This window comes from Callorhinus ursinus, unplaced genomic scaffold, assembly GCF_003265705.2.
Source record: "Callorhinus ursinus isolate GAN/ISIS: 27379988/994484 unplaced genomic scaffold, GSC_fseal_2.0 scaffold10, whole genome shotgun sequence".
Lineage (NCBI taxonomy): Eukaryota > Metazoa > Chordata > Mammalia > Carnivora > Otariidae > Callorhinus > Callorhinus ursinus.
In genome coordinates, this window is record NW_027397072.1 from 9,367,056 (window position 1) to 9,391,498 (window position 24,443).

General features: G+C 43.9%; 1 long non-coding RNA gene across 1 annotated transcript in view; it reads left to right on the top strand.

Annotated features, from left to right (window-relative positions):
- The window catches only part of LOC141373474 (uncharacterized), a 102,487-nt gene extending 85,375 nt beyond the window's left edge, over nucleotides 1-17,112 (top strand). Inside the window, exon 3 of the long non-coding RNA XR_012379531.1 lies at nucleotides 16,830-17,112. This is a non-coding gene — a long non-coding RNA (uncharacterized lncRNA). The remainder of the gene's footprint in view (nucleotides 1-16,829) is intronic.
- The last annotated feature ends 7,331 nt before the right edge of the window (nucleotides 17,113-24,443 follow it).

The window sequence follows — 24,443 nt, forward strand, 5'->3', positions numbered from 1 at the left end:
CATTCCTTTTGATGGCTGCATAATATTCCATTGTGTATATATACCACCTCTTCTTTATCCATTCATCCATCGATGGACATCTTGGCTCTTTCCACAGTTTGGCAATTGTGGACATTGCTGCTATAAACATTGGGGTGCACGTACCCCTTCAGATCCCTACATTTGTATCTTTGTGGTAAATACCCAGTAGTGCAATTGCTGGATCGTATGGTAGCTCTATTTTCAACTGTTTGAGGAACCTCCATACTGTTTTCCAGAGTGGTTGCACCAGCTTGCATTCCCACCAACAGTGTAGGAAGGTTCCCCTTTCTCCGCATCCCTGCCAACATCTGTCATTTCCTGACTTGTTAATTTTAGCCATTCTGACTGGTGTGAGGTGGTATCTCATTAAGGTTTTGATTTGGCTTTCCTTGATGCCAAGTGATGTTGAGTTCTTTTTCATGTGTCGGTTGGCCATTTGGATGTCTTCTTTGGAAAAATGTCTGTTCATGTCTTCTGCCCATTTCTTGATTGGATTATTTGTTCTTTGGGTGTTGAGTTTGATAAGTTCTTTATAGATTTTGGATACTAGCCCTTTATCTTATGTCATTTGCAAATATCTTCTCCCATTCTGTCAGTTGTCTTTTGGTTTTGTGGACTGTTTCTTTTGCTGTGCAAAAGCTTTTTATCTTGATGAAATCCCAATAGTTCATTTTTGGCCTTGCTTCCCTTGCCTTTGGCGATGTTTCTCGGAAGAAGTTGCTGCGGCTGAGGTCGAAGAGGTTGCTGCCTCTGTTCTCCTTTAGGATTTTGATGGACTCCTGTCTCACGTTTAGATCTTTCAACGGAGTCTATTTTTGTGTGTGGTGTAAGGAAATGGTCCAGTTTCATTCTTCTGCATGTGGCTGTCCAATTTTCCCAATACCATTTGTTGAAGAGACTGTCTTTTTTCCATTGGACATTCTTTCCTGCTTTGTCAAAGATGAGTTGACCATAGAGTTGAGGGTCCATTTCTGGGCTCTCTATTCCGTTCCATTGATCTGTGTGTCTGTTTTTGTGCCAGTACCATACTGTCTTGAAGATGACAGCTTTGTAATAGAGCTGGAAGTCCGGAATTGTGATGCCGCCAGCTTTGCTTTTTCTTTTTCAACATTCCTCTGGCTATTCGGGGTCTCTTCTGGTTCCATACAAATTTTAGGATTATTTGTTCCATTTCTTTGAAAAAAGTGGATGGTATTTGGTGGGGATTGCTTTGAATGTGTAGATTGCTCTAGGTAGCATTGACATCTTCACAATATTTGTTCTTCCAATCCATGAGCATGGAACGTTTTTCCATTTCTTTGTGTCTTCCTCAATTTCTTTCCTGAGTATTTTATAGTTTTCTGAGTACAGATCCTTTGCCTCTTTGGTTAGATTGATTCCTAGGTATCTTATGGTTTTGGGTGCAATTGTAAATGGGATCGACTCCTTAATTTGTCTCTCTTCTGTCTTGTTGTTGGTGTATAGGAATGCCACTGATTTCTGTGCATTGATTTTATATCCTGCCACTTTTCTGAATTCCTGTATGAGTTCTAGCAGTTTTGGGGTGGAGTCTTTTGGGTTTTCCACTTAAGTGTATCATATCATCTGCAAAGAGTCAGAGTTTGACTTCTTCTTTGCTGATTTGGATGCCTTTGATTTCTTTTTGTTGTCTGATTGCTGTGGCTACGACTTCTAATACTATGTTGAATAGCAGTGGTGAGAGTGGACATCCCTGCCGCATTCCGGACCTTAGGGGGAAAGCTCTCAGTTTTTCCCCATTGAGAATGATATTCGCTGTAGGTTTTTCATAGATGGCTTTTATGATATTGAGGTATGTATCCTCTATCCCTATACTCTGAAGAGTTTTGATCAAGAAAGGATGCTGTACTTTGTCAAATGCTTTTTCTGCATCTATTGAGAGGATCCTATGATTCTTGTTCTTTCTTTTGTTAATGTATTGTATCACGTTGATTGATCTGCGGATGTTGGACCAACCTTGCAGCCCAGGGATAAATCCCACTTCGTCGTGGTGAATAATCCTTTTAATGTACTGTTGGATCCTATTGGCTAGTATTTTGGTGAGAATTTTTGCATCCATGTCCATCAAGGATATTGGTCTGTAATTCTCCTTTTTTGATGGGGTCTTTGTCTGGTTTGGGGATCAAGGTAATGGTGGCCTCATAAAACGAGTTTGGAAGTTTTCCTTCCATTTCTATTTTTTGGAACAGTTTCAGGAGAATAGGTATTAATTCTTCTTTAAATGTCTGGTAGAATTCCCCTGGGAAGCCATCTGGCCCTGGGCTTTTGTTTGTTGGGAGATTTTTGATGACTGCTTCAATTTCCTTAGTGGCTATAGGTCTGTTCAGGTTTTCTGTTTCTTCCTGGTTCAATTTTGGTAGTTGATACATCTCTAGGAATGCACCCATTTCTTCCAGGTTATCTAATTTGCCGGCATAGAGTTGCTCATAATATGTTCTTATAGTTGTTTGTATTTCTTTGGTCTTGATTGTGATCTCTCCTCTTTCATTCATGATTTTGTTGATTTGGGTCATTTCTTTTTTTTTTTTGATAAGTCTGGCCAGAGGTTTATCAGTCTTGTTAATTCTTTCAAAGAACCAGCTCCTAGTTTCGTTGATCTGTTCTGTTCTTTTGGTTTCTAGTTCATTGATTTCTGCTCTGATCTTTAGTATTTCTCTTCTCCTGCTGGGTTTAGGCTTTATTTGCTGTTCTTTCTCCAGCTCCTTTAGATGTAGGGTTAGGTTGTGTATTTGAGACCTTTCTTGTTTCTTGAGAAAGGCTTGTATTGCTCTATACTTTCCTCTTAGGACTGCCTTTGCTGCATCCCAAAGATTTTGAACAGTTGTTTTCATTTTCATTTGTTTCTATGAATTTTTTTAATTCTTCTTTAATTTCCTGGTTGACCCACATTCATTCTTTAGTAGGATGCTAGAATGCTCTTTAGCCTCCATGTATTTGAGTTCTTTCCGACTTTCCTCTTGTGATTGAGTTCTAGTTTCAAAGCATTGTGGTCTGAAAATATGCAGGGAATGATCCCAATCTTTTGGTACCGGTTGAGACCTGATTTGTGACCTAGGATGTGATCTATTCTGGAGAATGTTCCATGGGCACTAGAGAAGAATGTGTATTCCGTTGCTTTGGGATGGAATGTTCTGAATAAGTCTGTGAAGTCCATTTGGTCCAGTGTGTCATTTAAAGTCTTTATTTCCTTGTTGATCTTTTGCTTAGATGATCTGTCCATTTCAGTCAGGGGGGTGTTAAAATCCCCCACTATTATTGTATTTTCGTCAATGTGTTTCTTCGCTTTTGTTATTAATTGCCTTATATAATTGGCAGCTCCCATGTTAGGGGCATAGATATTTACAATTGTTAGATCTTCTTGGTGGATAGACCCTTTAAGTAGGATATAGTGTCCTTCCTCATCTCTTCTTACAGTCTTTGTTTTAAAATCTAATTTGTCTGATATAAGGATTGCCACCCCAGCTTTCTTTTGGTGTCCATTAGCATGGTCAGTGGTTTTCCACCCCCTCGAAAATATCTGTCTTTTAATTGGTATGCTTAGACCCTCTATATTTAATGTAATTATCCATATATTAGGATGTATGACTTTCCTTTTACTATTTGTTTTGTGTGTCCTATTTTTTGTTCCTCATTTCCCCCTTTCCTGCCTTCTTTTGGGTTATTTGTACAATTTTTACTCTTTAATTTTAATTTATCTATAGTTACCTTTAATATATCTCTTTATATAATTTTTTAAAGTGTTTGTTCGAGGGCAGGGGTTGGCCAAATGTTTCGTAAAGGACCAGACAGTAACTATTATAGGCTTTGCATATTGTATGGCCTTTTTTGTAAACTACTCAACTATGCCATTATAATGTGAAAGCTGCCTCAGACAGTATGTAAGGTCCACATCCACTTACCAACTCTTGCTCTCGGTTTTATAAGATTCACACTTAATTTTTCATAGTATACTCTTAATCAGTATTTTATCACTTTAAATAGAATGTAGAAATTTTGTCACTATATGTAACACTTTGCCCTTTATGTTTAATAGTATTAAATATTATATCAATATACTTTACAAACCTATCAACCTTATAATTTCTGCTTTCAACTGCCAAACTTTTTTTAAAGAACTCTAGAGGAGAAGAATGATCTCTTACACTTACTCAGATAGTACTTTCTCTGTTGTTCTTCCTTCATTCCTGATGTTATGTTTCCTTTGGCTTTCATTTCTCTTCTGTCTAAAGAACTTTGTTAACAATTCTTTTAGAGTAGGTCTGCTGTCAATGAATGCTCTTAGTCTTCTATCATCTGAGGATGTTTGCATTTAATCTTCATTTCTGAGGGATACTTTTGCTGGACATAGGATTTGAATTGACAATTCTTTTCATTCAGCACTTTAAAAATGTTGTTTCACTTACTTCTGGTTTCCATGGTTATTGATGAAAAATTCACAATCATTTGAGTTTTGTTCTCTGTAGGTAACACATTGTTTTTTTCCAGCTCCTTTTAAGATCTTTCTCTGGGTTTAGTTTTCAATAATTTGATTATGATGTGTCTGGATTTGGATTTCTTTGTGTTTATCCTCTTTAGGATTCAATTAGCTTCTCAAATATGTAGGTGCATGTCAGATTTAGGATTTTTTTTTTCAGCTATATTGCTTTAAATATTTTTCAGCAATGCACTCTTTCCTTCTGGGACTCTAACAACACATGTTTTATTACCTCAAAGATTCATGAAGTCATTTTTAAAATCTTTTTTTCTCTCTGTTGTTCAGATTGGATGAATTTTATTCATCTAGTTTATTAACTCCTTCCTATGTTATCTCTATTTTGCTATTCAGCTGATCCAGGGAGTGTTTCTATTTTCTTATTTTATTTTTCTATACTTTTTGGTTCTTCTTTATACTTCTATATCTTTGCTGAGACTTTCTATTTTTCCATTGATTTCAAGAACATTATGATTGCTTGTTGGTACATTTTTTTTTATTATGTTGTATTAGTCACCATACAGTACATCATTAGTTTTTGATGTAGTGTTCCATGATTCGTTGTTTGTGTATAACACCCAGTGCTCCATGTAATATGTGCCCTCCTTAATACCCATCACCAGGCTAACCCATCCCCCCACCCCCTCCCCTCTAAAACCCTCAATTTGTTTCCCGGAGTCCTTAGTCTCTCATGGTTCATCTCCCCCTTTGATTCCCGCCGCCCCATCCAAAGCCACTTTAAAGTCTTTACAGATAATTCCAACAACTGTATTGACATTGGCCTTTGTTGATTGTCTTTTCTCATGTGAGTTGAGATTTTCCTGGTCTTTCATTTGCGGAGTAATTTTTGAACTGTATCCTAGACATTTTGAGTATCATGTTATTAGATACTGGATCTTGTTTAAATCTTGTGGAGAATATTTGTATTTTTGTTTTAGCAGGCTGTCAACCTGGTTAGATTTAGTCTGCAAGTTCCAAACCACTTTCTGTAGACTGTGGTTACAATCTACTTAGTTTTCAGATCCTTTGTAGTAGAATTTGGATCTATGCTGTGCATGTGCCCCACCCAGTGGTCTTTCTGGGGTCTGGGTGGTAGTCTCTTTTTTAGTTCAGTTTTCAAATTTCTTGGTATGCTGTTTAGGATAAGATCTATACACATGCAGCTCAGGGGTGAGGCACAGAGTTTAGAAACAACATAAGGGGGTTCCTTTCTTGAGTTCTTCTCTCTCTTGTCTCTCTGGTATTTTCTGTTTCTTTGGGTCTCCTGGTTTTGTCTTCTGGGTAGAAAGCTTATGTTTTAGTTATCCTGTTCTGCCATACCACTCTGTAACTCTGCCCACATTCAGGATCAAGTGATGAGAGAACCAGAGAGGAAAAAAAAAAAAGCAATGGGTCTCCCTTACCTGTTTGGAATCATATCTTTACCCATGGAGACTGTTATTGCTACTATCCCTGCAGCCATGGGATTGCTTGGAGGCTGAGGCAGGAAACCCAGGGATTTCAATACTCTCTTCAAATGTTAGGAGCTCCCTTTTGTGTTCCTCAAGCCAGAACTAGAGGAGTTCTTTTGGACCTTTTGTTGTCTGCGCCCTGTTCCCCACTTCTGGGTTACTGACACATAACCCGTCCAGGGGATGTTACTCCTTACTCTTTACTTTTTAGTCTCACATAGACGTTCCATGAGTTCTATCTACTTTTTATGGCTGTCTTCAGTATTGTGTGCTTGTTCTACCTGACTCAGAACTGGAACAGAAAAACTTATTAGGAACTGAACTAAAAATTAAAGTAATTAATTTTAAAATCATTTTCAATGCTAAAATCCTGTTCCTGCAAAGTCAGTGAAGAGATAGTTTTTCCCTCTACTCACTCTGATGGTGGTAGAAGCAGTGGTGGAGGTGGTGATGGGGACAATAGGCAGTGTGAGTTATGTGCTCCCATGCAGATACAAACAAGATATTTATGAGTAGGTAGAGCAGAGGAGAACACTAGACCACCTAGGCAAAGATCCAGGGAGGCCCACATATGACTGACCTACATCTTGAAGAACAAGTAGGAGTTAACTAAAGAAAAGGGCAGGAGGACATTAAATACAGAAGTAGAAAGACAAAGCAGTAGGTTTGTTTCCAGAACTACATGCAACCCTAGCACATGTATGTAGGTCTAACTTACTGGTTAAGGCCTCAGACAGGCCTAATATCAATTCTTGTTTTGTCTAGTTACTCAATTAGTTAATTTGTCATGTTAGTTGCCCTTTCTAAGCCTGTTTCCTCATCTTTAAGTGGCGCTAAGGAGGGTACCTATCTCCTTGAGTCCTTGTGCTGATTAAATGAGAAGAGGTCTATAAGGTTCTTGTCGGGTACCTGCCCATGATAACAGCACAAGAGATAGGAGCCTCCCTTAGGGATGCTGGTGCATTTGCTGCTCCTTACACAGTTTTCAGCTTGTCTACCTCTTGAGATTTGTATCTGTGCTCATCAGAGAATTTTTGCAGAAATTAAAGGTGAGGTGGGAAGACATGGGAGTCATTCTTTGTCCTTTATTATCAAGAATAAGGACCTGCACATTTTTACCTTAAGATGAGATAAAAATCCAACTTGGTGTAATTTTTATCTGTCAGTTCTAATTCTCCTCATTTAGGTTCCATATAATACAACGGATCTTTTGTCCACATGATGGGCCCTTTGGACACTTTAAGAAAGTATTTTCACTCCTTATTACATCCTTCTTTACTAAATAGGCACTTTGCTTTTCACAGTATAGTTAGATTATACTAAGATTCATCTCTAGGCTCATAGGTTTTATTTGCTTTTAGGCTGAAATATCCATGTCTGCAGCCTCCAAATTCTCTATAGAAAGACAAAACCATAGCCATAAATCAATCTGCATAAATGTACTGAATGTCATTATATGTGAGACAACTGGAGAAGAGAATTAGCCACATGCTTTATAACATCAAACCAAATCCTTTGGGGTTGACAGTGGAGGGTAATTCTGCCTGCATGTGTGAGGGTTAGAGGGGGCTCAGGGTTGGAGGCTGAGATGGGCCCTTAAGTTTACACCACTGGAGGGAAGATGTCCATTTCCCTTGGAACCCCTCACTGATTATGGCTGCTAAGACCACCAATCAAGGCTGCATCATGGCTGCTGTCTATTCTTTACTCTTTGTTTCATACTGAATGTTTGGTCCATCTAATATAGACCCAAGGACAAGCCTCAAGGACAAGAAGAAGCTCCATCTTCCCATACTCTATTTCTTACTCAGTGATCTAGAAAGAGAAAAGTCGGATTTTTCTCTTCCTTCAGTGGATGCCATCTTACCCACAGGGGTGTGGCCTCTCCCCATACTCTGAAAAGATCCAAAACATTAGCACACAAGAGCCCAGCATCCCTACAAGGACTTGCAAAGTCCTTTGGCTGGTTTTGGTCACATGCCTCATTTGTCTTTCAGTCTGTTGCTATAGGGCTGGGGTTCGAAGGCTACGGCTTAGGTCACATGTCAGTTTCAGGGTTAAGAGATAGGATTTGCTATTTGAAGAAAGAATCAAGAAATGACCACGATTTCTGACTTACCTCTCCCCTGCCCTTTACATTTGCTGCTGTTCCCTTTGTGAAATATTCTGCTGTAACACAAGTGCAAGTGTGTTCTGACCAATGAACAAAATCACCACCACCATCATCACTACCATCGTCAAGAGAGCTTCTTAAACACCTATTTTCCAGGTACTACATGAGATCTATGTCATTTACTATTCCTAGCAACCCTGTGAATAGGTGTGGGTGGAACGAAGATTGCCTCCTGCAAGCAAAATTATAAAATCAACACCAGGAGATCAGAACAAAGCAATGCAAAATCTTCTCCAACAGAAAAATGTTTGTTGGTCTAAAAGATTTGAAGAAACTCAGTTGAACATGTTAGCGTTTCCAAGAAGGAGAATGAAGCCTTTGGAAGGGAACTTGGGAAGCTGAAGAGCTATAGAGGCAAACCTCACAGTGCCAACAGAAGTGGTGTCTAGGGAGAGGAGTTATGAGTATTTCTGTACCAATGGCCACATTGTCCCTGATGCCTTGAAACAGGTCTTTCTTTCTTTCTTTCTTTTTTTTTTTTTTTTTAAAGATTTTATTTATTTATTTGACAGAGAGAGTGAGAGCACAGGCAGGGGGAGCAGTAGAAGGAGAGGGAGAAACAGACTTTCCACTGAACAGGGAGCCCGATGCAGGGATGGATCCCAGGACCCGGGGATCATGAACCTGAGCTGAAGGCAGATGCTTAACCATCTGAGCCACCCAGGTGCCCCGAAACAGGTGTTTCATCTCATTCTTGTTCTGATTCCATGCCCATCCATTGACCTCTTGATTATAATTTGGCTTCTTCTGTGCTTTCCAGTGTGTGTGTGTGGGGTAAGCAGTGGTCATGCTGATGTGATCTTGAGGTTTCTACTACAATTAGAGTCCTCCTTATCATTTTTAAAGTTGACATTCCAGTCACTTCAGTGAGCTTGGTTAGTGTGATTCCATCCTGAGAAACAGGTGGGCTTTTAGTGTGGGCTGTAAAATCATGTTATTGTCATAAAACGGATGGCCAGACCTTGGATCATAGTAAATTTCCAATGTCAATATTGCCTCCTGTCTGTCACTCTCTCTTTTGAACACATTTGTTACACTAAATGCTCTAGCTAGGACCAACACTCTTCCTTCCTATTTTAAATCTCTCTAGGTATCAACCTCACTTTTCAGATGGGGAAATAGAAGCTTAGGGACACGGAGTGATTCCTTAAAAATCACATTGCTGTGGTAAAGCAGGTTTAGAATTCAGGTCTTTCTGACATCAACCTTCAGGCTCTCCCTCATAGCTAACATTCATCTTCTTCCTTGGACCCAGCATTTCTCTTATGACAGCCTAGCATTGCATGACGTATTCAGTGGTGAGAGTGTTGCCTTCAAATGTTTTAGTGATGGACCAATGCTCCCACTCTTTACAAATAAATACTTCTATAAAGATCAATCACCATCTTTGTGACCACGTATAAGACTGTGTCACCAAAAATAAGAACGTAATGTCCAGGGTCCCACAACTAAAGTCATTTTCAGATAAGTATGTAAAGTGCAGTGCTTGGAACACAGAAGGTCCTCTGTCACTGGCAGTTCTTCTCCCTATGGAGACAGAGAGGTGCAGGAAGATAAAAAAATATAAGTCAAGGGCTCCTGCGGGGGTGAAAACCGAAGGGGCCTGTTGCTGCATAAAAGATGCCTGGAAAGTTCTTCCCAATCACCCACCTCCAACCACATAGCTGTTTGCTCCCTTGAGTGGAGAGGGCCAGACCAGACAGATAGGGAAGCAGCAATTTGTGAAAACCATCTGTAAGCGCTGATGGGACTTTGGCAGGGAGGCCGACTGGGATCTGTTCCTGCTGATCTGTAAGTAAATCTGGCTTTCAAAACTGCTCCCCGTAGGGGGCCTGGGGATGGCTTAGAATATTTCATGGGTCAATTTCAGCAACAACTGAAAGAGGATGTTTAAGCAGGGCTGGAGGAAATGCCAGCTGGACCCACTGCAGAGGACATTCCTCAGGTCTCATCTCAGATGTCACCTCTGCAGGAAGATCCTACCTGCCAGGTGCCCTGCCCTGAATTGTATTTCTCTATTTATATATTTCAGAGATCCACCATCTGAATCTTATTTATTTAACTTCTCTCAGCTGGGTTGTAGGCTTCATGAGGGTAGACACTTCATTTGTCTTTTCTTATCTTTATATGAGTAGAGTGTCTGGCATATGGGGGATGCTCGATAAACACTTCTTGACTGATTGATTACGTGAATGAATGAATAAGAACTGAACTAATGAGTGAGCAGACAAGATTGGCAAGGGACGGCGAGGAACCACAGTGAGTGGAAGCAGCTCAGCATTTGATCCCAGTCTTGATCCTAAGGTAACTGATACGTGACCTTAACTTAGAAGGTTTTGGTTCCTCATCTATAAAATCTGTTTCATGGCATTATTATCAATACTGAATGACAGAACAATGCAGGTCCGTTACCATCTGCACGGTGACCGGCACAATGGCTGACATATAAGATTACAACAAAACAGTGGGGTCACTATCTTCCCTCCAAGTACATAGTACAACCACACATCTACCTCATGATAAGCGAGGTTCAAGTCAACATGAGCTTCTAGTCCCCCCGACGTTAGGCCCTTGGGATCTGGAGATAAGTAAGTTTCAAATTCTGCCCCCAAAAACTCATAGTACCATTTATTTAGAAACCTACAAATCAGGTTTGGAGCAGGGGATAGGGGGTGGCATTTTCCTCATTACTTAATTATATAAGCATCTACTTTATATCTCACACAATTATATAATTGAATTTTATCTCCAAACCAAGCTTAAGAGGTAGGTACTATTATCTTAATTTTGCAGATGAAGAAATTGAGGCTCGGGGAAGTGAAATAACTTGTTCAAGATCACACCGTGAACGGGCAGCATGCTAAGGGCTCCATACCAGTTCCATCGATCTTCCATTGACTGTGTTTCACACCGGCCCATTCCTTACAACTCTGTTGGTGACTTTAGAGACAGTGTTCTTGGCTTACCTATTTGCATAGGCAATGTGTACTCTCCTGATTCTAAATGAGTCTTTCTTCTTGGAGTCCATGGAGGTTTTGATATATGCCTGCTTTTATTTAAGCTTTTGGCTGCGACAGCTTGGTTTATTTCATTTATTATAAAGGATGTGCACATATTATGTATTATGCTCTAGGGAAGCTTAGTGAATCATCCTGTGATTCAAAATATCAAACTAGTGGTTTTTTGAACTGCAGCCGTCATTTGGTGGAATCATAGTTTAGCCGTTTGGAAGTTTGCCCTGAGAGCCATTTTGTTTTATGGTGACAACCCACAAACTGAACTGAAAAATAATAGTAAAATGTATTGAGGATAAACTACACCTACATATAAAACCATCTCACAAATTAAATGCCAAGTAAAAGAAGCTAGGCACAAAAGAGTCCATACCGTATGATTCCGTTCTCATAGAGGTCAAAAACAGGCAAAGCTGATCTATGGTGAGAGAAGTCAAGATGCTGGCTACCCTGAGGGGTAGGAAGCATCCAGAGGGGCATGGAGAAGACTTCTGGGTGCTGGTAATATTCTATTTTTTGATCTGGGTGCTGGTTACACAGATACATTCATTTTGATATACGGAGTAGATGTTCATTTTGCTATCAGTGAGCTGTATGCCTAAAATGTGTGCACTTCTCATCTACCCAGTATAATTTAATAAAAGTTAATTGAAAGTTTTTGAACACTACTATGAGCTAAACACCATAATAGATGTGTGATATAAGTTGTCTGTAATCTGCACAACTTAATAAATTCACAATGATAGTCTTCACAGACTTTCAAAGTATGTTTTATACCTATTTAATGGATGTAGAAACTGAGGCTCAGATAATAAATACATTCAAGATCACATAATGAATAAATAATAGAGCTGAGTTTTCAAATCTTGGAAAAGTGACTCTACAGCAGCCCACCTTTTTATGGCATTTGAATTTAACTTATATCATGAAATTGTTTAGTAGTGTCCTTTTGAGAACCCTATCATTGAGATTGGTGACAAATGCAAAATTCTGGGCTGCGTAATTTTTAAAAAGTGAGCTTGAGTTGGTAAATATGGGGCATTATAAGGGCTTGCTCACAAGAAAAACAATTTAAATTGGTGTATAAATCGAAGTGGCCATGGTTCAGGAATCTTGCAGGCAGAAGAAATGAGGAGATGGGCTGACCTAGTCTAGGTGAGCTCAACTGAACAGTCCATGGCTTCCCGCGATGGAAGACCTGTGGGGGGTTTGCAGCTCCTTTCCAACAGGGCAGGCCTTTCTGCTGTCACAGTCCTGACAGGTGGTCATTTTTTATTCAGCTTTTACTTGAACATCCAATTCCTTCTTACTTGGTATAACCTTTTACAGTTAACACATTATTCCCTCAGGCCCTCTGTCCTCTACCAAGCACCCCTGTCAGAGACAGAAGGAGGACCATTGCATCAATTCTGTAGACAAGGAGACAGCATTAGAGAGGTCGAGTAACTTGTTTCAGATGATACGGCTAGTAAGTGGGAGCAATTAATTGATTGCAATGATTAATTAATTCCTTTGAACGAATTTTGTATCAATTCCCATGTTCTTTTCCCTATGCCACGCTGCCTTTTTCCAAGTGGGAGCTCATTCCGTAGAAGGCAGCTTTCTCGGGTTTGGAGCCATTCCAGCTGACAGCTCATTAAACCGAAAGAGTTTTCCTTGTAGCTTCCAGCCTCTGGCCCTAGTTATGTCCTTAGGTGTCACCTGGAGAAGCAAGAGTAATAGCTATTATTTAGATGAGACCAGCCATGTGCCAGGCACTTTACGTATTTTCCCTTTTAATTCTTATTAGCATCCTTCAAATTAGGTACTATTTTTTGCCTATTTATGGGTAAAAAAATTGAGAATCAGAAAAGGTTAAAGTTAGGTACTATTTTCCCCTTTCAATCTTGAAGACAGTTGTGCATCAGAGAGGTTCATAAGTTACCCAAGCTCACACAGCAAGTAGATGGCAGGTTTCAAACTCAGGTCCAAGTTCAAAGCTCATGGTTTTTGAATCTCTTCAGATTGCCCCCTCTCTTCCTTAGTTTAGTCTGTTAGATGCTGGAATGCCTGCCAGCATGTTCTGACTCCCACTTCCATCCAAAGTTTTCACTTCTCAGCTAACCCTCCTGTGGACACCTGTTGTCTGTCTGTCCTGCATTCCCCCTCTGGCTACGTGGCTCCCACAGGAGCTGCCATACTTGTACATGACCCTGCCCCTGGTCACAGCTGATTGGTTCATGTGGGTTCCTGGTCCAAGTTGGGCAGTGAGTTGTGATTTCCTCCCCTATATTGCCAGGGCCTTATGGACCATCCGTAGTAATCTGACTTACGTGAATTCAATTCAGGAGACCCAGAAACGAATAACCTAAATTGTGGGTTGTTAGTTGTGTGCTTTTTTTTTTTTAATTTTTTATTGTTATGTTAATCACCATATATTACATCATTTGTTTTGATGTAGTGTTCCATGATTCATTGTTTGTTCATAACACCCAGTGCTCCATGCAGAATGTGCCCTCTTTAATACCCATCACCAGGCTAACCCATCCCCCCCCCCCCTCCCCTCTAGAACCCTCCAGTTTGTTTTTCAGAGTCCATCATCTCTCCTGCTTCGTCTCCCCCTCTGACTTACTCCCCTTCATTCTTCCTCTCCTGCTATCTTCTTCCTTTTCTTTTTTCTTAAAATATGTTGCGTTATTTGTTTCAGAAGTACAGATCTGTGATTCAACAGTCTTGCACAATTCACAGCGCTCACCGTAGCACATACAGTTTTCCTCTTCTAAGTAATTGCGAAGAATATCTGCTGGAAGGCTTCTCACTTTTCTCCAGATACAGGGATACTTTCTACCATGACCATAAAGTTGCCCCTCTGTCAGTGCTGAGTTCTGACCTGCATTCGAGCAGACCATCCTGATGTTCGCCCACCTTGCACATCCAGCGGCTGTGCTTCTATCTGGAAATGTAATTCTGCTTTGTTCTCTCAGTCCACACCTGGGGAGCCCCCAGATCAGATCCCTGGCTCTTTCTTGAGACCCCACATTTGTGCTCTGTGCAGCTCTGTTTCTCCACCTCCAGGGGTTAGGCCAGAGGTCTGCTCAGAGAAGGGCCTTCAGAGAATTCAAATAAAACATCAAAATAAATGAATGGAAAAAAAAAACCTTGCTTCACAATGCGTGGTATTGTTTTGGTGAATGGAAATCCCAGGGTGAGAGATCTCAGCTCAAAGGAAGAATTTTTTCACACCACGAGAGACTCAATGCCAAGAAAGGAGTGAACTTCAGTGTTCCGATGTTGGCGTAAAGGAGGACGTCCACGTGGATGACTGCTAGACAGACTGGAACCGTCGAGATGGTCAGGCGACGGGCTGATCTGCTTTGCAGCGTCCACGTTTCTTTGAACATGGAGCCCACTAAGTAGTGTCCTTTAGATCACAGCTGTCTTCGCCTGCTCAGCCCGTCACAACAAAATGCCACATCTGGGGGGGACTTACATAACAGAAATTTATGATCTCACAGTTTTGGGGGCTGGGAAGTCCAGCATCAAGGTGACAGGAGGGTTGGGTTCTGGCGTGAGCTCTCTTCTTGGCTTGCAGACAGCTGCCTTCCCGCTGTGTCCTGTGGGGAGAAACCAAGCAAGCTCTCTGGTGTCTTTTCTCATCAGACACTAATACCATCAGATCAGGGCACCGCCCTTACGACCTCATTTAACCTTAACTATCTCCTAAAGGTCACATCTCCAAATAAAGCCCACACTGGGGATTAGGACTCCCACGTGTGAATTCTGGGTAGGGCTGCGGTGGGACACCCTTTGGTCTGTAGCAACAAATCCAGTTCTCTCTCTTGATTTACGTGACAATTGAAGCCAATGTTTCACAAATTATACTTATGTTTTGTTCAGTTATGCTTTATTTTACACTATTTTGTTAAAAATTTTCTGACCATGGCCATGAAATTGAGTTCACATTTACTTTGAAAACCCCCATGTTAGTTGGTGATGGGCGATGATGATGATGATGATGGGAATGGTCCAGTAGTAGTAGTAGTAGTAGTAGTAGTAGTAGTAGTAGTGAATAGCAGCTGGGGACATTTTTGTAGAAGCTAAGAGTTTTAAAACAAATGCATCAGTTGTGAACGACAGGCCTGTTTGCACTTTAGGGACACCACTAATCCTGTAACTGACCAGGTTTCTCTCTTTGCCTTGGCCACTAGAAAGCACTGAACAAAAATCGCTCACCTCTGGTTCAGGATCAGATGGAACACAGTTATATGGACTGGTTTCCTCTTCTTATCCCTGGTTTCCCCCCTTTATTGTTGATTTAGTTTTCCTGCTGGACCATGTCTATTGATAAATGCTTAACACCCTTTGTGGTGTGGAACCAACCGTGGCTAAAAAAAAAAAAAAAAAAGAAATAACCAAACATCACCTGATGTAATTGTCACAGAGGCTGTGCTGTAAGTATTATTACTCTCATTTTATGTATAAAATGATGACTTTCAGAGAGGTTAGGTGGCTTTCTATAGTTGTCCAGCTTGTGCATGGGAAATCTTGGTCTCAAAAACAACGGATATTTCTTTGGAGCCCTCCAAGGAGCCCACTTCCTCCCTGGAAGTGTCTTCCGGTTTTGAGAGTGTTGTATTCTTGGTCCACCTTCAGAGGGTGGGTGGCAGTAGACACCCGTGATCCATGTCCATGTTCACAGTCATCACTGAGCCTCCCCTAAGCAGCCCATTCACGTGCTACCTGTCCCTTCCCTTGTACACGGGTACTCTGGGGCTTGTGTGTTTCCTCCATCAGCAGCCATGGGTCTTTGCAGCCACATGCCCACAGGTTAGGGTAGGGGTTCACATCTGTGCCATCATGGTCTTGAGCTACTTGGATCAAAACAGAATCTTCTCTACTTCTGCTGTTCCCGGAGCAGACTGTGTGCAACTCCATGGCAGGAATGTGTCTCCACCTTTGGGATCTAGCACAGACCTGGGGCAGGTCAGTCTTCAGGGAGAGCATCAGTAAGCAAACAAAGACACCTTTTGTGATAATAATGGTAATAAAAACAATAATAATAATGACAACTAACTTCACTGGGTAGTTGCTGAATGCCAGCTACTATTTTTTTTTTTTTTTAAGATTTCATTTATTTGAGAGAGAGAGCATGAGCAGGGGAGAGGGGCAGAGGGAGAGGGAGAATCAGGCTCCCTGCTGAGCAAGGACCCTGATGTGGGACTCAATCTCAGGACCCTGCGATCATGACCTGAGCCGAAGGCAGACGCTTAACTGACTGAGCCACCCAGGTGCCCCTTTAAAAAGCTTCCTGGATTTCTTTCATCAAATCTTCATGTTAACATGATGGTGCACGTACTATTTTGCTCTCTACTTTAGAGATGGGAGTACTCACTCACAGAGGGGTTAGGTAGCCCACGTGTTCCCATCCACACAGCTAACAAGTAGCACCCCAGAAGGTAAATGCTGGTGCTCTCCAGAACCTGAGATCTTCACTGCTGTGTACACAGCTGCATCATCTCCCCAGGGTCCTGTCCTGGGTCCTGGGTCTGGGCTCAGGGGCCTCTGCTGAGTGTCTAATAGAGTTTACATTGACCCCTCTGAATCCCCAGCATTCCTCCCTGAGTATTGTATAGATTGGATTCAGTTCTGAGAGCCTCTCAATGCTCTGATTACATTGTTGGTTTATGCTGGTTTGGTTTCAGGTCATGAAGCAAGAAGGAAACAGTCCCTAACTCCGGCCAAGCTGTTCTGCCCAGCGAGCCTCTTTCCACAAGCGTGGTGCTCTGGGGCACGCCTGAAGCTCCAGCCAGCCAAGGCTCTTTCCTGCCTTCAAAGGCCCATCTCGACTAAATGCCAGACCCCGGCAACAGTTCCTGGTCCAACTCATGCAAACCTCAGAACTCCAGGGTGGTTGAGGCCACTGAAGACCGAGTTGAGATCAAGTGGTTTAATACCAAAGGAAAACATCTCCAGAGTTTTGTTAAAGAGAAAATCAAACAGTGATAATATTGAATTCTCCAGCTTGCTCATTCATTTCTATTTGGTCAGCTCTTGATAGGATGTGATGTCTGAGTGCCCCCTCCCACGGGTTTATCGTAAAAGTGGTGAGTGTGTTTACATGGATCAAGCCGAGGCCAGCAGGCAGACTTGGACCCGCTAAGTATCGAGAGACGGATTTTTCCATTCCAGGTCTCGGGGTCATCGATCTCGCATCGTTTCTCTTGTTAATCCTCAAAACTGCTCTCTATATTGCAACATTTGGGGACACATGTTATAGATTTGGGAAATAGAGTTTGTAGGAGGAAGAAAAGTAACATTTTACTGATGATAGAAAGTAGAAGGGCTGGGGCTCCCACTGCATGTCCTGATTCCAAGTCCAGCACTTTGGAACCATGTCTCAGGGTCAAAAATCTCCCCGCTTTAATTAATTAATCATTTATTTATTTATTTTTGAGAGAGAGAGAGAGAGAGAGAGAGAGAGAGAGAGAGAGAGAGAGCATGAGCAGGAGAGGGGTAGAGGGAGAGGGAGAGAGAATCCCAAGCAGCTCATGCCAGGCTCAATCCCATGATCCTGAGATCATGACCTGAACTGAAATCAAGAGTCAGAAGCTTAACCCACTGAGCCACCCAGGTGCCCCAAACACATCCCCCCTTCACTGTCAGAGGCTCGTACTCTCCCAGTGCTCCACTTTGGGCCGAAGCGTTGGGTCAGGGGGAACATGCCCATTGTGGACACTCCTAGTGCTAACGAGCACAGTGCTGTCTGGCTCCTGGTACACCCTGCAAGACCCTAGTCTCCAGGCTCTTTGTCACCAGCCTGTGTGTGTATGCCTATGCAGTGTGAGCAGAAGTGATATGTGCATGGAGTTTGGGGACCTGGGAAGTAGAGTCTGATGCAGAGATCAACGTGGGGGAAGTTTATCCATGAGTCCTCTCGAGATGAAGGGCAACTGAAAAAAAAAATAAAAAAAAAGAGCAACTGAAGGGAAGGACAAAAGCAGGGCCAGCAGATGGGGAAGTTCTGCTGTGTTAAGCCACAGAGATTTGGGACTTGTGACTGACAGCAGTTAGCTTACCTTAATAGAGGCAGGAAGATGAAGGTGTTGAAGGAACGCTGGGAAGAAGTGGGGTGTGCAGAGTTGCGGTGTAATTACAGAGACTGTGGGGGAGGGAGGGAGATGTGTAACAGTAGCCATAAGGAAAAGTGGGAATTCCTCTCCCCGGTCCTCCTTTGTCCACAGATGTCCCCTGGTGAGAACCAGCAGAGGCTCTGTATAGCGGAGAAGATGAAGGAGGAAGGAGGAAGCTCTGAGGTTGGACTGCTTAGCTCTGAAACTCAGCCCCATCTCTTCCTAACCATGTCATCTTGGGCCAGTGTCGGAATGATCTGTGTCTCCGGCTGAGGGGAGAGGGCTCCCTGAACAAGGCAGGTGTCCCGGGGGCTCTACCTTGACCAACACCAGCTTCCCCAGGAAGGACCAAAGCCATAGAAACTTAGTCATCGGGGAGGGGGTCAAGAAACATCCCTGGTGGTTCATAGAGAACCCTCCTTGGCCATGCCATGCCAAGTTGGTTGATGAAGGTTTAGACAAAGCTTTTCCCTTCTTAGTTTTCTGAATCCCAGATTCCAAAGAGGAGCAGAAGGAAGGAATCCAAACAGGTCACTTTCCAGAAACAGCTTGTCATCCCATGTGCCTGCAGCATCGGATTCTCAGTGTGGGCTGGTGGGCACACTCACCTCGGGGGTCTCTAAATGCTGCGCCAGTGGGTTTGAGCTTTAGTGTGCAGCTAGTCTGTGCTGTCTCAGAGCCAGAAAGGTGGTGGTGTGGTGACATGTGACTTGAAACCGAGCAAATTTATAGAGGGCACTGGTCCAAGGTGGGGCGAGTGAGGACATAAAGCAAAGAACAGTAGAGTTGCAGCCGTGCTGTGGGCGTGGGGGGGCGTCACAGGTGAGGGATGGTCAGGACTTAGCAGCTGATTTCTGGGCTGGGAGGAGGCGCAGAGAAGACACGCCAGTGGCGGAGTGTGAGTCCAGGGTAATGAGGGTGGAAAATTCCGTAGCCTCCTCTGCCTCCCTCTGGACAGAGGCTGTGCTCCTCTCAGCTCTGCCTGGGCAGCGCCCTGCCCAGCACATGCTGGTGGAAGTCAGTGAACTGCACACATGTCATGCAGCTTCTCCCAGCCACCTCCGTGGTCTCTGGTGGTCTCTCAATTTCCCCGGCCGCTCCTGGAGCAGGTTAGCTCTTCCCCTCTGCCTGAGCTTTGGGAGCTGGGTGTGCCAGCCTGAGGCTCCTGGAATTCCGGTAAGGACTCCAAATGCCACAGACTCCTTGGCTTCTGTCCAAGGGCAGCTCCCAGCAGCCTGGACAGATGCCCCTTTCACAGGCAGGCTGTGATGTGGCGCACAGAGGGACTGTCCAGTGCTACCTATTGGGGACCCAGGCCAGTTTGAGGGTAATCAGATTTAGCAAATAAAAATACAGGGCACCCAGTTACATTTGAATTTCAGATACAAAATGAAGACTTTTTAGTATAAATATGTGCCAGAGAGGGCACAGGACGTAATTATTTGCCATTTATCTGAGTTTCAAGTTTCACTGGGTGCCCTAAGTTTTCCTGGTAAGCCTGCCCGGCCCCCCCCGCCCCCGGCCTGGTTTGTGTGGACAAAGGGGACTTTGCTAACCCGGGGCCGCTCATCCCAGGACCCGGGGATAGCACGGCTGACCGCACAAAAGGGGGCAGCGGACCCCCACCCTGGCCAACCCCCGCCCTCCTCCCCGTTGCAAGCAGCTCCCTCACGCGCGCTTTCACTCATGACACTCAGCACCTCCGGCGGCAGCTGGGACAGCAGCAGGGCTGTCATCCATCACGCTGCCACCAAGGCGTGCTAACAGACCACGGCGGTTCCAGCACGCCGATGATGGTTACGATGCTAATGAAGATTTGTGGTGCTGCCGGAGGAGGCTCCGGGTCCATTGTCGTCTCCAGCAGATGGGACGAGGCCCTCGGGAGCGGCTTATAGGAAGGGAGTTTCTGGGGACGGGAGGGGTGGCAAGCCCGAGAGCGGGAGGTGGACGCAGCCGGGAGGTCTGAGGCTGAGGCAGGGGAGCAGGCTGCACACGGGGGCCCTGAGGCCACCAGGCCAAGGCACAGGGGGCAGGGCAAGGGGCTGCGAAGGTGGAAGAAAGTTAGCTGTTAAGGGGTTGTTGGTTTCCCGGGGCTCTGTGATAAATTCCGCAAACCTGATGGCTTAGTAAGACAGAAATGTGTTCTCTCATGGTTCTGGAGCCCAGGAGTCTGAGATTGGTCTCACTGAGCCAGCACTGAAGTCAAGATGTATGTATGCAGGGCCAGGTTCCCCCTGGGGCTTCTGGGGGGCAGGACCCACTCCTGACGACTTCCAGCTTCTGGTGGTTCCAGCATTCCTTGGCTTAGGGCCCCGGCACTCTGATCTCTGCCTCCATTGTTGGCCTCCTCAATTCTGTCTCAAAACTCCCTCTGCTTCTCTCTTACAAGGAGATGTTTTTTTTTTTAATTAAAAAAAATTTCTTTTTAAGATTGTATTTATTTTTGAGAGAGAGTGAACGAGAGAGAGAGAGAGAGAGAAAGCACAAGCCAGGGGAGGGGCAGAGAAGCAGACTCCCCACCGAGCAGGGAGCCTGATGCAGGACTCTATCCCAGGATCTTAGGATCATGACCTGAGCCAAAGGCAGATGCCCAACCAACTGAGCCACCCAGGCGCCCAAGGAGATGTGATTGCAATTAGGACCCACCATGATAATACAGGATGAGCACCTCTGCTCAAGATGGTAAACTTAATCGTATCTTCTGCCATATCAAGTAACACTCGCACTTCTCCCATATGATGTGTGATGCAACAGTCCTGGAGTGAGGATGTGGGCACATCATTTGGGGACTCACCGTTCAGCTCGCTGCCTGGTGTGAGGAGGGGCCAGCATCATGCCAGGCTAGGGAAGGTTCCTTCTAGGAGTCAGCTGGAAGCCCTGCCCAAGCTTTCATTGTCTTCCCATTAGGTTAATGCCTTGAAGCCAAGGCAGAGTAATTCATACATTCCATGGAGGGAGGCATGCGCTCCGGGAGAAGGCACCAGGCTGGGAGTGCCAGCCCTGCCTTTGACCCACTAGGTGACCTTGTTCAGGTCATGCCTCCTCGAGACAGTCTCACCCACTCCAAATGCAGGTGTTGAATTGCATAGCCTCTAAGGGTCCCTCTAACCCAGAGACCAGTTGGTGAAGTCCAATCTCATTTTCCACTGGGGAAACTGAGGTCCCTGGAAATTGAGCTGCAGATCTTTCAGCTTAATCGAAGCATAGAACCCGACCTTGGCTGTGGTCCAGGGTGAAATTTCAGTCTGAGCTCACAGCTTGCTCTGAGCAGCTCTTTACAATTGAGAACTGAGGTCATAATTCAACCCATGATTGACATTATGGCTAAGAATATTTTACTGAAGCCGTGTCCTGACTTCATAGCACAGCACAGACCCAGATCCATAGAGAAGCAGCTGGAGCACAGTGAAATTAGACAAGTTCAGCTCTGTGTGACCTTGAGCATGTCATTGAACTTCTCCAAATCTCAATTTCTGCATTTAAAAAAATGGTATTTGGAGGGTTGTCCGTTTGTGAAAATGAAGAATCAGTAAATGCAAACTGCCTGGAGAATGTCTGGTTTCTGTGAGGGGCTCTGCCAGTGGGAACTCTGGCCCAAGGGCTCCTTCTAAAGGCTTCTCCCATTACCCCCCCCGCCCCCCACCCCCATTCTCTCAGTTCTAGCGCTCTGGCCACAGTGCCATTCCTGGACTGTGCTGGTCCTGTGTGCTGTCCTATCTCAGGACATTGTACTTGTGTTCCCTCGGCCTGGAGCATCCCTCTCCCAGGGATGTGCACGGCTAACTCCTCACTCCCTGCAGGTGCTCACGGCCATGTCACCTTCTGAGGCCTCATTGTCTGCCCTCTCTAACATGTCACCCCCTTCCCCACTTTTTTTTCCTGGATCTGATTGCAATGCAACTTCTTGTATGTTGTATATATTTATCTTTCTACTAGCCTGGTTACTTTCCCTTGGTTAAAGTGTGAGCTTCACAAAGTCAGGCTTCTAGCTTATTTTTATCACCAGTGAATTCCCACTTAAAACAGTGCCCGGCACGCAATAAGTGCTTAGAAATATTTGTTGAATGAATGAATGAATGAATGAATGAGTGAGGGAAGGGAAATGCTCCTGAAGCGGCTATACAGAAGACAGCGCATCGGGAGTGATGAGTAGCAGGTAAGAGGCTACCATAATCAAAGTCCAGAGTCAGGAGGTAACAGTGGCATTGCTGAGGGTGTGGGTGGCTTTCTGGAAGTAGAGATGATAGGTTATGCTGACGTATCAGTTGGAGGGGCAACAGACAGGGAGGTGTTGTGGAGAACGCCAGTTGCCCGTAGCATGTGGGTAAATTCAAGTTCTGTTCCCTGAGCTGGAGATCACTGAGCAAGCAGCAGGTTTGCAATGCCCACATCCACGGGCCTTTCTGACTAGAGACAAATGGAGGAAAGTGAACTGTGCCGTCATCAGAGAAGCTGGCTTCTGCTTCAAACTTCAAGATGAGTTCACTATTTGACCTGAAGCGATGCACTTCACCTCCCTGGGCTGGGGATGGTTCCACCATAAAAGGAGGGAGAAGGTGGAGTAGAGCCCATCTGAGGTCCTTGGGTGGGCAGTATGGGACACTGGGCAAGGCGAGGCTTTGGCTTTAGACACATTTGGGTTCAAAGCTAACCCTTGTCATTTACTCATTAAATTTCACTGGACTCAATTTCCTCATCTCTAAAACGGGAAAAGGTAATTCTGACCTCATGAAGATGTCGTGAAGTTCAAGTGATACAGTGTCTCTGAGTGCGAAACACTGTGCCCGGCTCATAGTGTAGAATGAATAATTTGCTCATGTCTTTCCTCCAACCCCTTGCTTCCCCGCGGTACACCCAGATCCCGACTGTCCCCACTAACCACTCACTTCTATGCAGATGGCGCTGCATGATATCAAGTTTATAATGCTCTTGACCTGTTCATATCTAAGCAACTTACTATTTCAATGCAAACATGCCCCACGGGTTATTGCAAAAGACCATGAAATCTGTATCAAATAAAAATGTGAAGAGAAAGCTATTGCTTTGCTCAGTGTTGCTTGACTAGATTATATAGAAAGAATAAGAATTATTCTCTTCTTTCTCTGTCATCACCTTTCTGTTAGATTTTCTCACACCAGGTGTTCAGATCCCAGGGAGAAAACTTCTTCTTCCCAGTCTGACATTTTCAAATGTGTTGATACATACCCAAGGGAGTGATTCGACAGAAGATGGTGCCACTCAAAGCTCTAACCTGAATGAAGTAGCTCCCTGAATTCTATTTATGTCATAATGAATATATTCAACTTAATAGCACCCAAGACTTTGTAGGCACACCTGCAGCAAAGAGTGCAGTATGGATCTGGAGTGATTTGAATTTTCCTTCCACAAAAATAATTTTGGCAGCTTGGGATCAATATCTTCCTCCCATATGTTTCATATTCTCTACAAAGTATAACTGAAGACACTCTTCTCAACAGTCCTTTTCGGTGTGAATGCATTCAGAAATTCTAAAAAGGTAATTTGAAAAGGAAGGAAACTAACATTCGGCTGGCATCTACTAAGTATCCGGGCTGTTATGCACCTTGCATATGTTATCTCATTTAATCTGCACAACTGGGTGACAAAGATGATATCGGGCTTACTTTTGCAGAATGGGAGTCTGAGACTCGGAGAGGTTAAGTGCCTTGACCAAGATCACACAGTCCTTCATGGTGCGATCAGGATCCAAGGCCAGTGTTGTCTGGCCCCAGAGCTGGCTCTCTTGAATGTGGTCTTGCCCTCTGGACACTGCGTTCTTAATTCTCCACCCTTCCTACCTTCGGGCCTTTTATTCACTGAGAACGGAAACTAAATCAGTGGAGAAACCCAAAACTCCGAGACCAGATTTTGAAAGAACTTTTTTGGCCCAAACTTATACATGGACTCTATCCATTTCAACTTTAGTTAGACTGCATTGGTGTCCTTATTTCCTTGTGTGGAAACAGAAGCTAGTTGGACAGAGGTGTCTCTGACCTTGGACCGAAAGAGATTTGAATCTATTCTAGGAAATACATCTCTTTCTTCAGGAGGTGAGAGGGAAGTGGTCCTTGCCAGGGGAGACGGATTCTTTCCACCGTTGCTCTAACAGCCATCTTGGCAGCCCTCCCAGCCAAACTCTCTGGGCGGCTTCGTGCTCCATGATTCCTG